Source organism: Bacillus rossius, chromosome 12, assembly GCF_032445375.1.
Source record: "Bacillus rossius redtenbacheri isolate Brsri chromosome 12, Brsri_v3, whole genome shotgun sequence".
In the NCBI taxonomy this organism is placed as follows: Eukaryota; Metazoa; Arthropoda; class Insecta; order Phasmatodea; family Bacillidae; genus Bacillus; species Bacillus rossius.
In genome coordinates, this window is record NC_086339.1 from 24,546,549 (window position 1) to 24,560,706 (window position 14,158).

Below are 14,158 nucleotides of genomic sequence, written 5' to 3' on the forward strand. Positions count from 1 at the left end.
ATGTAACCAATAAAAAAAATTTTTGGAACTTGATGTTTCCAATTCAGACAATTTAAAAACACTTGTTTAACTAATTCAAAGGATTCAAAATATAATTTTTTTTTAGATATTTAAAGCTATCCATTTATGAGTTATTAATTTTCAAAAAATCAATTATCACATATTTTTTGTTGTTTTAAAATCTTATAATGGTTCCGTTTTAAAAACTAATTGAGCTAAAGAGCAAGAAGTTATAGAATTGTCTTCAGATTTTCATAAGCTTTAATATGACAGCTGGTTGTAGTGGTTAATGTGCAAGCAGCTATTTTCAATTGTGATATCTACGAATATTCAGCACAATGTAAAAAATGAGGAACTATTTAAAAAATGTAATGTAGCGTGGATGTTATAGATGTTAGCGATCAAAATTGATTGTTATGAATCTCAAAATATTAAAAATACTTATAATGAGCATGTTTTTAAATATATTTATTAAAATAAAAATTTGATATCTCAAAATTGTATTTTTTTTTAAGGAAATGTATGGAATTCATAAAAAATTTTGATTGCATATATACGTTTAAATATGGGATATCAATGAGATCACATTTTAAAAAAAAAATTTTAGCAAATTTTTATAAGAAATGAAGTTTGTTGGTTTTGGTCATAAAACATTTTGATTGCTGTTAAAAAACAAAAGTGTGAAACATTACACAAACATAGGCCAAAATTGAGCTGCATCAACGTCAAATCTAGGAGAGGTTTATTGTCACAATTTTTCATACAGTCCAAATTACTAAAATTGAGCCAGCGCATTACGGGAATGCTAAACATCCATTAAATTCTTAGTGCAGCTTGTAGGCTAGTGAGAAATGATAAAACACTTCTTTTACATTAACATCAGACTTTATTCACCGCCATGTTACATATCACCTCCCGCCAACCTCGCACTCGTTGCAGTACCAACCTAGCACTCCTCACACAGCTAGACAGCTGTTTTCAAGACAAAATACGAGCTGGGAAATAAGGTTCATAATCAACTGCGGTAAATGGAATTCATTACAGTGGCTAAAATTTATCAAAAAATTCCAGTAATTCAAATGTACGAAATTAGCAAAATCTTGACAAAATTCTTAAGGGCTTAGTGTTCAAAATGTAGTTCAGTACAACTCATTTAGGCTGTTGACGACTTGAGGGATGGAGTTTAGGCCAGGCAAAACAGGCATTCTTCCCAAGACTAATTATACACAAGCACAAAAATAAGCTGAGTGTGTGACAACTACCTAATGAATAGTTATTAAAAAGCAATTAAAAGTAACACCCACTTGGCGAACTTACAAACTAATTAAAGAAGAAATTACAGGGGCATCTCAGACTGTTAACAATATATGAACTTCTTTATCAATATTTTGTTCAAAACAAAACATTTTATCACTGAAGGTGTTAAACTTTATTATATGGAGTAAATAAGTTAAACCCATACATACTCTAACTTAATATAAATCCAATAAAGATTCAACATAGCATTGTGCAAGTGTAGGCATATGCATAACTAACAAATGATATGCCTAATTAATTGAGTAAAACCAGTTATATTTTTAAATACTGTAATGCTAAGTTTGTTATTAAAACTTAAACAAGGTATGTTTTTTACTTTATGTTGCGTAAGGTGGTTTTAATAAAAAAAAAATTATGAACAAAACAAACCAGCTACTAAATAGAATTTAAAAAAAAACTAAAACTGTACATGTAATTTATTTTGGTTGAATATTTACATGCCCCTACTTAGGCATTGAATATCAAACTTGACTGTAAGTGCACTGCTAATGTTAACTATTTGGCATCCCATCTTTAAATTTGGTATATGCTCTCAAAGGTTCACAAATGCAATAAATATTTTTTTAAATTATTAATATTATTATTTTTTTATGATTTTGAAAATACGAATCATAATATAGACCAATAGCATATACTGACATCGTCCAGGGCTGCGCCCATCTGAGCCCGATGTGCCACCACCTCCCTCCCCTCCTGTTAATCCTCCCGGCTGACGTATTTTTAAATAGCGCGCCGCCGCAAGAGGGCGCTGTAGAATCAGTGCTTCGCTCCCCAAGAAATAATAATACTGTGCAAATCTTTTGTTTTGTTCCCCAAGTGCCATATGTTTTTATATTCAAATTGATTGTAATTTTTATGTATTTCGTTCACTAACCACGTCCGCGCATGACGGGAGACAGGGTAACTGTTCAGGGCGCTTGGCGTCAAACACCCCCCCTCCTTCCTGCTACCTCTGCGGCCATTGCTCGCGCAGTCACTTCCCGTCACTGCCTGAAGAAAGACGCTCCGTTCCGGCTCTCCGAGGACTTCGCCTTTGTGCGCCTATCGAGGTGGTTGGACCACAGCTGTGCCTGTCGTGCCGCGAGGCGTTTTCATAGAGCGATTGTGTTTGCGTCCTTCGAGTGTTGTCTGTCGGCGTGTGGGGCGCCCTGAGATCCCACTGCGTGGTTTTTATAAACAGCGTGCTCGACGCTGAGAGCGGGCCAGGTCAGTGGTTAGGGTAATTGCTGAAGGGGGAAACAAGTCACGTTGCCACACGGGCTACATCACGCCTGAGACAGAGTCTTCTCGCCGGGTCCGTGCCGTCTAGACACGGTGGCGCCCACTAAACGTACGTTATAAATACTACCAAATCCCCCGACCATGTCAATACACTATTAAATCTTATAAAAATATAAAGAAAATGGCACAAATTCCAGCCCTCTAGCACAAATATTTTTGAAGATATGACCATTAAAGAATTCAAAACAGACAAAAATTACGCAATTTTTGACAATTTTGAAAATTAATAAACCCACAAATGGATTGTTCAAAAAAAATCTAAAATTTCTTTTTTTAACATTAACAACTAGTACTACCACCATACAAAATATTAGGTACTTTATTCTGGGATATGAAGGAGCAGACCATTAGTTGATTTCAAATGGACTGACCTATGTGGAAAGCACAAACATGAACATGTACAGCATGTGAGAAGAAGCAAATGCAAAGGAACATATATGAGGAACTTTTTCCAACCAGCAGGATCCTTTTTTTAATTTTTTTGTGTTGAGTTTTCACAGCAAACTTTTACTATATATTTATCATCACCATTCATCATTTGTATAGTTTTAGTGTATTAATAAACCTACTTTGCATACTACTGAAAATACAATCTTGTCAGAACTCCATTGCTGGTGACGGAATACGATTAATCTAATCTAGTCACCATTGTGGTAAAGATACACGTGTTTCTTACCATCAATGTGTAAAAGTGTTATTTCAAAAGTCATAAAAACTCTCTTGTTGTCTATTCCGCGGCTTACCTCATTTTTCCGATATTTCAGAGATCTGTTTGGCTTAATTTTTATGCATACGGATGTAATTATTCGAATAATAGCCTATCAATTTTTGAATGGTCATGGGATGAGTCAAACTGATGAAACATCTAACTCATTTTCTCCTATTACTTCCAGGAACATTGCTCAGGAAAATATGCAATGGGAAAATTTCGTAACAGTGTAATTTTTTAATTTTCACCTAAACAATGATAAACATTTATAGATTCATTGCACATTTTCCTGCATAATCAGCGATCTAGGGTTTTTGTATGAACTATGTTAGCCCCACATGCTCACGACATGGTCACAATCTAGCTCTATGCCAGTTATTCCTAAATACATGCATCTATGTATTTATCAAGTCATCATCAGTGACCAGTATGTGATGAAAGTAGATGATTGTGCAAGGCAAATATAAACGGAAACATGTGCTGGTACAAATGAACAAATTGTAGCAAGCATCCCAGGTGCAAAACCTCAGGATATTTTTATTGACGTTGAGGGCTGCTCGCGCGTTACCGGTGAATTTAAGATGTTAAATATGGGCGCCACCACGTGGAAGGGCACGTGGACCCGGCGGAGTCTCTCTCTCAGGGCGTTACGTAGCCCAAGTGGGGACGAGTTACCAGCCCTTTCTATCCTACCTTTCCAGACCTGGCCCGCTCTAGGCGTCGGGCACGCCACACTCCTAGGCTAAGTCACTCACCACGTGGTTAAATAAAATACTCAGTTTATATTTTATTCCCAGATTTAATTTCACTAACACGTTATCTCCACGTCCGTTACACGTTACACGGTAGAAAAAGCCTGAGGCACGAATCGACTTAGGTGAAGGCATGGTCCACACACGTGGCCATGCTACAAAATTTACTTATTACACGATTGCTGAAAACTCGACTGAGACAATTAATTAATTAAACAGCCCGCTGACCGAGAGCTGCCCCGAGGATGACGAACGAAAGCGATTTAGAAAGAATTAACGATACAGAAATTACTTGGTCAGTGATGAACAATGGTTGAGGTCCCCGGGGTGCTGGCGCGTCTGCTCTCGGTCAGTGATGAAGATGGACTGGGCTGAGCTCATCGCTCGCAGGTGGCAACATGGCGCCCTTCGCTCCAACACAATTACCGTTACTATATCCTACGATTCCGTGCCCCGGCGAAAGTTAAGCAAATTACAGATCAACATTAAAAAATATATAAAAATTACTGACAGTTTAAAGTTTGTTAATATCTACTTAATTAATGATAATTTATATAAAAACATTCCTACCCTCGTCCAAGTCCGTGCCTGTTCGGGTCCGCCCGGGCAACGTCTGTGGTTATTTCAAGTAACATATTTAAATTAAAGAAAACACAAGTAAATTGCACAACACTGGGGAAAAGATGAATAAAAACAAAAAAGGGTTTACAAATAATATTAAAACGTAGCAAATTAGGGGTGCGGCGCACTGCAGCTAGGCGCCCTCTTGCCGGGCTGGAAACACACACACGCACGCACGAGCGGGAGGTTTGAACTGAAACGGTGGTTGGGCGGTGTCATATCGGGCTCAAAGGGGCCGCAGGCCCGGACGACGTCAATTGCCCCCTCCGAAAGTAGGCCGATATGACAGCGCCGTTTGACAGATGGATGGGGGGCGTTGCCTGTACTGTTTACGTCGCGCACTCCCACGTGGCAATGTTGATGTTTACGTTTTTGCGGGCAGGTGGCAATGTTGACATGACGGACGGACGAGCAATGTTTTCAAAATGACAGTTGAACAATATTTACACTATGGGGGACGATACACACGGACAGAATGGGCGCTGGCTGACTAACCTTGTGGGTGGAGACCCACCAGTTGTCCCGAGCCCCAAATCTGCGTCAGCTGTGGCTGCGGCGGCTGCTGCGGCTGCTGCGGCTGCTGCGTGCGACAGCGCGGTGGTGGCCAGGGCGCCGGCCGGCAGGGGCGGCGGCGACCAAGGTCAGGCGGCTCGTGGCAGGCGGGCAGCAAGCGCGGGCGGCGCTCGGCACGGCCCGGCTCAGCCTTGCTGACAGGCGGGCGCTTCGCTGCCCGTCGTGACAGACGGGTGACAGGTGTCGAAGTCCGGGTGATGGTCACGTTCGGTGGTGGGACGGTCGGGCGTCCAGGCGTCGTGGCGTCGACCTGCATCGCGACAGGCGGACGCAGGGAGCTCAGGCGACTCTTCACGGTGCGGCGTCCCAATGTTGCCAACTTGCGACATTTTGGTGGCGTCTCGGGCGGCAGGGCACTTGACCGGTGTTCCGGTACTGCGGCGATCGGCGTCGGAATCGGGCGTCGTGGCGTCTCGGTCGTTCCTGGCGTCGCGTCAGGTGGGCATGTAGGCGGCGTCAGCGTCGGCGTCGCGCGCGTCTGTCTCACTCGGGCAGGTACAACCGGCTGTGCTTCGAAGCCAGGCGGGCACAGCGGGGCAAATCCGGGTGGGCACAGAGGAGCGAACCCAGGCGGCGGGGCGGCGCTCAGGCGTCTCGGCGTCAGGGCCCTGGACATCGTGTCGCAAAGCGTCCTGTTTGCGACTGCGCACTCTGGTGGCGGTGACGACGGCATGATGACGTCGAAGCCAGGTGGTGGCGACATGGTGACACGAAGCGTCGGCGTCGAGTCTGGTGGCGTCCGTGGCGAGTCGTGTGGCGGAGACGAGGCGGGTTTCGCCGGAAATGACCTTGGTGGCGTCGGGACGGCGGTTCGGTGCGGTGGCGAGGTCATTCCGGCGTCGGGAGGTGTCTCCGACACGAGGCGGGTGCTGGACGGCGTCGCAGACTGCGGCGGGACGGTCGTCGTCGTGCGTCGCTCGGTTGGCTTCGGCGAGTCAAGCGTCATCATAGTCGGGATGAGTGGCGTCAGGTCGGCGAAACGAGGTCTTGCTGGCGAGGATGCGCTAGGACCAGCGTCGGGAGACGTCAGGTCGACGAGAGGTGCCGGGGTTGGCGGCTCCAGGACAGGAGGTGGCGGTAGCGGAATTGTCGGAGTCGGGATAAGTGGCGTCGGGTCGACCAAACGCAGTGTGGCAGACGGCGGCGGAATCGGACTTGTGTCGGGAGCCGTCAAGTCGATGAGCGTCGGCACGGCGGGCGTCGGCGTCGTGACGACGGGCGTCGGCGTCGGGACGACGGGCGTCAGGACGACGGGCGTCTTTGTCAGAGCGGTAGGCGTCGGTAACGTAACACGTGGCGGTGCGGGTGACGTCAGGACGTACCTTCGTGGTGCTGGTGTCGGCGTCGTGCGTGAGGAGTCGGCTTGGTGCTGCGGTGACGTTCCGGCAACGGGCGGCGTCCTTGGCACGGGCGGCGTCGGCGAGTCGAGCAGAATCTTTTTCGGCGTGGTTGGCTTCGGCGTGAGCGGCGTCTTTTCCGGCGTGAGTGGTGTCGGCGTGAGCGGCGTCGGCGTTTCGGGAAGCGTCGAGGCGTGTCGTGGAGAATCTTCCGGCGTCTCTGCCTCGTACTGCGCCTGGGTGACTGGGCAGGCGGTACATCGTGTGCACGTAAAGGCAAAAAACTTGCGCAGCATGGTCCATTCACGTTCGCCGATACAGCCACGATGCCACAGGCCGGTACATTCCTGGCAGCGGAATCCCTCGCTACTATCTCCAGGACACGACCTAGCTCCACACTTCGTCACGCCGTGTACGCGGTACTCCGTGCAGTAGCCACACTCATATCCGGCGGCGGTCCTGCCATATAAGTCCCAACTCGGGCAGGGGAAATAACACCCGATACACTCGTCCGGATACGGATGCATGTCTACGCACGTGGTACTCTACACGCGAACCGTCCTCACGAACACATCAGCACTGTGTTACTTACTGCGCTCGGAGTCCGTTGTTTGTGTGCGGATTCCTGGAAGCGTGCGCTCGGCTGATCACGTGGCCGGCGCGCCAGAGTCCCGCTATGCGCTCCGCGCGAACAATAGTTCTGGCGCGAACTTTAGTTCCGCGCGCTCCGCGTAACAACCGCCTATCTCACACGCTCGTACAGGTCTGGTTTTCGCGGAAGATATAACTCGCCCCACGCTCTTGGGCGCCAATTGAGGGCTGCTCGCGCGTTACCGGTGAATTTAAGATGTTAAATATGGGCGCCACCACGTGGAAGGGCACGTGGACCCGGCGGAGTCTCTCTCTCAGGGCGTTACGTAGCCCAAGTGGGGACGAGTTACCAGCCCTTTCTATCCTACCTTTCCAGACCTGGCCCGCTCTAGGCGTCGGGCACGCCACACTCCTAGGCTAAGTCACTCACCACGTGGTTAAATAAAATACTCAGTTTATATTTTATTCCCAGATTTAATTTCACTAACACGTTATCTCCACGTCCGTTACACGTTACACGGTAGAAAAAGCCTGAGGCACGAATCGACTTAGGTGAAGGCATGGTCCACACACGTGGCCATGCTACAAAATTTACTTATTACACGATTGCTGAAAACTCGACTGAGACAATTAATTAATTAAACAGCCCGCTGACCGAGAGCTGCCCCGAGGATGACGAACGAAAGCGATTTAGAAAGAATTAACGATACAGAAATTACTTGGTCAGTGATGAACAATGGTTGAGGTCCCCGGGGTGCTGGCGCGTCTGCTCTCGGTCAGTGATGAAGATGGACTGGGCTGAGCTCATCGCTCGCAGGTGGCAACATGGCGCCCTTCGCTCCAACACAATTACCGTTACTATATCCTACGATTCCGTGCCCCGGCGAAAGTTAAGCAAATTACAGATCAACATTAAAAAATATATAAAAATTACTGACAGTTTAAAGTTTGTTAATATCTACTTAATTAATGATAATTTATATAAAAACATTCCTACCCTCGTCCAAGTCCGTGCCTGTTCGGGTCCGCCCGGGCAACGTCTGTGGTTATTTCAAGTAACATATTTAAATTAAAGAAAACACAAGTAAATTGCACAACACTGGGGAAAAGATGAATAAAAACAAAAAAGGGTTTACAAATAATATTAAAACGTAGCAAATTAGGGGTGCGGCGCACTGCAGCTAGGCGCCCTCTTGCCGGGCTGGAAACACACACACGCACGCACGAGCGGGAGGTTTGAACTGAAACGGTGGTTGGGCGGTGTCATATCGGGCTCAAAGGGGCCGCAGGCCCGGACGACGTCAACGTTTAGCATCCCTCCCATGTCCCCACATGGCATACAGTGTCATGACCCCTTACAGCATCTCCAACTCTACCGTGAGTTTATGCATGGTGCACCAAAATCTTTGTGAAATAGCATCAATCGATAAACCCCCATTTCCTTTGTGGCAGTTAGGAGGCAAAAATATTTGTACGCTGAACTTGTTTTTAATTAATTTGGTGCTTACAATAATATATTTGAAAGAAAATGTTTACTTTTTAGGAAAGCGAAGAAGTGTTTTTAAAAAGGATCCAAAATTACTAAAAACGTAGTGCCTAATCCATTAATTGGTACAATAAGGTAACATTTTTAAGTCACCTAACATAGTAGGCATTACATACCAACGAAAATTTATTTTGTCTTATTTCCACAGTAGGTTGACATGCAGCTAAATGTTCAAGCACTTTTTCAATAAATAAAGCTGAGAGCATAAAACAACAATTGATTCCTTTTAATCGGGAAAGATGTATTCATGACTCCTCAACTTTTAAAATGAATTGATCCAATAGTGAATACTAGATTTAATATATGAGAAAATTTATGGAAATGTTGGATATACCATTTCTGCTTCTATATTTCATGGAAGAGATATTTTGCAAACTGATGCACCATAACTGGAGGAGGGTGTAAAGGATATTTCAAAGTTATTTAGTTCCAGGCATTCAAGACACATTATCATTAGTATTACCTACATATGTGCTCACCAACACTAAGACAAGCAACATCTGCCAGCAGTGTCTGTTTAATATAAAATACCACTTCTGTTGGTTTTTAAAAATAAGTTAGATACTCTACTCTTGCAAGGTGAACATTGCAGACTTTATGTTTAAAATAACGCAATGAAAAAGGTTTAATTATTTCAGAAATCATTCAAATTAGCACATTTTGCTAACAAAATGGCCTTGTATCATTATTTTATATACAAAAAAAAGTTTTATGTATTTTAATGGTCATATCACAAAATTTTGACCTGCTATAATTACAGTATTCTTAATTGGTCAAAAACATTTACAATAAAAAAATTATTATTGGCTTATTATAAACTTATATATTAAATATAGTGATAAAAATAAAAAAAAATGTAATTCACAGCTAACTGCAATACTTGGTTTGTTTGACATTCATTTAATGAAAACTAAATTTTTAGTTGAGTGCCTACTTATGATTAAGGCATTTTTAATATATAATTAGATAAACACATTTTAGTTTAAAATCACTAAAAAACTTTAATTTAAATGTTTAGTTTAGCATCAGAATGTTGTTCCAGGTGGAAAAAAGGTAATTCTGAATGCATCCTCACTGAAACCTACAATAACGCAAAACATAAAATTTAGACCCAATTTTAAGACCCTGGCTGTCAAGCACTGCAGATCCACAGCAGACCGGCAGGGCATTGCTGCTTCCCTACGAAATTCGTTAGTTTTAATTTAGTCTGCAAACAGGTCAGCTGCATACCTGTGCAAGCTACTGGCAGTTATGAATGAATCAAACCAATTAAATGCTAGAAGGATTTATGGCAACGCAATACCAAATACAAAGTCAGCTTGGTAAATTTATTTGTAAGTAAAGTTTTCAGTACCTACCAAAATTTGTATGTGAATAAACACCAAGAATAAAATTCACATGAAATAGCTTCAATACTGAAATAACCACTAATTTGCAAGCATGATGCAGACTACTTTTTTCTGTCGGAAATTATCCAAATGGTACGAAAACCAACTATCAATAGTAAAAAAATGTCTCTAACAAAGCTGACCAACCTTTCATTAGTGAGCACCAAATTGAGAATATGAAAATCTATCAGATGATCAATATATGGTCCTTTTAGTTAAAAAGTCTCACTAAGGTCAGGGGCGCAACAACAAAGGAGGGGGGCAAGGGTATTTTGCCCCCCCCCCCCTTCTGAAACCTTGAAGTGGGGGCAAATGGGGGCAAAGAAAGTGCTGTATAATCAATTTTTAGATAATAAAACTGCTTAAATAGCACCATTTTCCACCTTGAAATACACATTTTCCCGGGGAAGGACCCCCGGACCCCCCGCTTCAAAAGGGGGGATCGATGATTCTTTATAAAAAGGTATATTGCCCCCCCCCCCCCCTTTGGAAATTTAGTTGTTGCGCCCCTGACTAAGGTGATTTGGGTTCAATACCTGGTGGGGTTGAACTCAGATGTTTTGTAAGTACAAATTTTAACTGATGTTGCCATGAGCCTATGTTTTTTTTTTTTGGGCATTCCCATTTCCCCCACACATTCATTTTTTAAATGGACCATTCTCATCTCTTCACACCTCATTGTAATTTAAGTATCAAAATCAACAATCAACTTTTTTCACTCCCTGATGTTATGCCATTTTTATTTGTGATATAATGTAAGTATATATTTATTAATGAGAAAAGCACTGTGGATAAAAAAATAATTATAAATTCTGAAAATCATTGTTTTACTTCCTGACATTTTTTCTAATCACTGTGTTCAAGGGCAAAGCAATAATTGTAATACTTTGTTGCCTGAGGGACAATTACTTTCCAGTAGCATGTTCAAGGAAGGATATGAGAATCACCATTTTGTATGTGATTTTTCAAATTGAGTAATTCTTTGTGATGCTTCAAGCAAATGCACTAACTGTGAAAAAAGATGGTAATAATTGGCATGTTTTTACAAGTTTAGGTGATCATAAATATTGGTAATGAAAGGTTGATGAAGTTCATTGAAATAAAGATGTTTGACCTTATGATGTTTTATAGTTTAATCTAAGAGGATGAATCTGAAAAAGTGCAGCTATTCCCTAAAAAAAATTCCAAAGATATGTTTTTGAATACCATGGATATTCCTTCATTTTCCCTCAGAAGGGCATTTAGAAATTCATACAGGATTCAGAAATATTTTGAACTACAAATGGCAATGAAGTTCACCAAAATTTTGCAGTGAAATCCATTCAAAACCGAGACAAGAATTGATTTGAAAATTATTAAAACCACTGCAACAAAAATTACAACAAATTTACATAATTTTTATACATATTTCCTTGTTTTTAACTTGCTGAAGCACACAATTTTTGCAAACAACTACATTGTTGGAAAATATAGAGTTTTCTAGGATAAATTGTAAGTTTCAGCTTTTCCATTTTAAAAAAATCATAAAATTCCAAATGTGCTTTTGTATACTAGACATTTCTGTATTTGCTTTGAAAACAGTGTTTCACAATTCCTACAGGTTTCTGAGAAAATACTATTTATAGGTTACAATAGGTAGTGATACTGCCATCGCCATGTTGTGCTTTAATAGTGTAGCGGAGACTGTTTTACACGAGAGATTGGTCTGATTGTTGTCGCTACCCTAATGTTTTCTTGATACTAGCTGCAACTTGAGCCTGTGGTTCTCCAGAGATTCTTAGAACTATAGCATAGCTGGGAATGTTTTCAAAAATACATGAATTTTTAATGTCAGTATATTACGGCCAGGGTCAAGACTTGTTTACCACCCTTATCTATTAAACAATATTCTTTAATATTCACTTGAAATGGAAAACAAATTATATTATGGTGGAAAACAGTCATGGCCCCGGCTGTAATATACTGACATTAAAAAACCCTGTATTTTTGAAAACCCTTGAAAACCACAGGATCAAGTAGTAGGGATCAGTAGGGAGGCTACAACAATCAGGCCAATCTCTCATGTGAAACAGTCTTGGCTATGCTATTAAATCACCACATAAAAATATGCTACAACAGCAAGCTCAGTAGGGACTCAACACCTCAGACCCGCTCCCCAAAGCACCAGCTTATCAAACTATAGAAAATAAAACGAAACAAATATAAAAAATCCTGTACAAGCAACTAAAATAATTTCACTGAAGAGCTACTAAATACTACACAAATTGATTACCATGGCAAATGTATAAGACACAAATTCAATTTCACAATTTAGCCCTCCAACTGAACTGTTTGTCACTACACCTTCTTGTACAATATAGGTAGTTCTTTAAATGCAAACATCACAAGTCATCATATTTATTAGAAAACAATGAAACATTAACAGAAAAAAATATAAGTGAAATTGTTTTTACCTTTGCAAATGCACAACCACCAGTAATAGTGATTATTTCCATTCTTAATAAATTACCACTCTTTACACAAGTCATACCACAACAGATACATAGGCCTACATATAGTGATATAGTTAACATGGCAGTAATGATATAATTACATCATAACATTAATTACCATATAAAAGGTTGGTTCCAAATAATTAGAATGTATAATACACAAACTTAAAAATTGACTGTATTTTAATGCTTAATGTAGCTGACCTAGCGTAACTAACCTTACACTTTTTTATTATTTCAATGAGCACAAAACTAACCTTGAAAATTTAATGTCTTACATAACTCCAGAAATTTAATGATTCACCTAACCTCACTTGTAAATACATACAAAAAAGCCTAAAACCTAACCTTGGAATATAAATTTAAATGCAGTAATCATGAAATGGTGAAGACTGTGATGAAATTTTAAAACCATGACCATAGGTATAAAAATAGAGAATATACTTCAATAATTCACTTTATTTGCAATAATAAGGATGTTAAAAATTATCTGTGCCACCATTAATAAATATTCTATGAAATAGTTTTTTTTTCTCAATCATTCCATTCCAATTGGTAAAAAATTTAAAAAGGCTCCAACTACACCAATTTGAAAATCTCCAATACCAAAACAATTCAAAAGCACAATGACTGATGTTGGCCCTCCAAAAACAATAATAATGAAATACATTAAGTAGGTACCTACATTAAGAAAGTATGAATAACAGAACTATACTTCCTAACAATAAAAAATATAAAATACAGAACTCACATTTCAACAATAGAACATTAAAAATGCATAGAAGGCAATACAATAAAACCTTTTTTTTTTTTCATATAAACTGTAACCATTTTAATTGTTACATAATACTTTACAATTTTTAGATATTTTTTTTTTTTTAGTTTGAAGCAGAAAATACTCGTTATTACCTTCAAATTATTGAGAAAACTAGTAAAAAATTTTAAACAAAATAATGTTCAGGCTTACATGCATTATGAAATATCTGGATTAAACCATTTTTACCCTAAGTTGATTAACTTTATGTTCGCTCAATACGACTCACCTCGCTGCTATGCGACGGTGCACAAGACACGGTAGCCATTGTAAAAATATAAGCTTTGATTAGTACTTCCAAATTAATACAACGTGTTTGATTAACATATACAACACACAACTTATTTCAACGCTTCCTTTCAGTAAAAACTTAATTAAATAATTTGAACGACATTTATGATGCTACACGATTCATTTCGGAAGCACAAATTTAGTTTCTGCATTCCCAGAATCGAACAATACCAAAGAGTATATAAAGGATAAGAGTTGTAACTCAATGTTATAACGAGCGAACCTTATCGAGCTCATTTGTTTGCCGAACATACCCGAAGTACGGACCCCAATTGTGCCAACTGCTAAACACACTAAATAAATAAAATTTGATTTGTCATCGCTGCCTCCATCATGATAAATTTATTTATTAAATTATATTAAAATACAATAATTAAACAAGTTGTACACGTTTTAATTAATATTACACCATTTGCTTACTTTTTGTAGTACATTTTTATTAAAAT

General features: G+C 40.6%; 1 protein-coding gene across 1 annotated transcript in view; it reads right to left on the reverse strand.

Moving 5' to 3' along the window:
- Positions 1 to 13,884, reverse strand: part of LOC134537731 (uncharacterized) — a 58,426-nt gene extending 44,542 nt beyond the window's left edge. Inside the window, exon 1 of the mRNA XM_063378480.1 lies at positions 13,651 to 13,884. The gene's annotated coding sequence lies outside the window, so the exon portion shown is untranslated. The remainder of the gene's footprint in view (positions 1 to 13,650) is intronic.
- Positions 13,885 to 14,158: the final 274 nt, after the last annotated feature.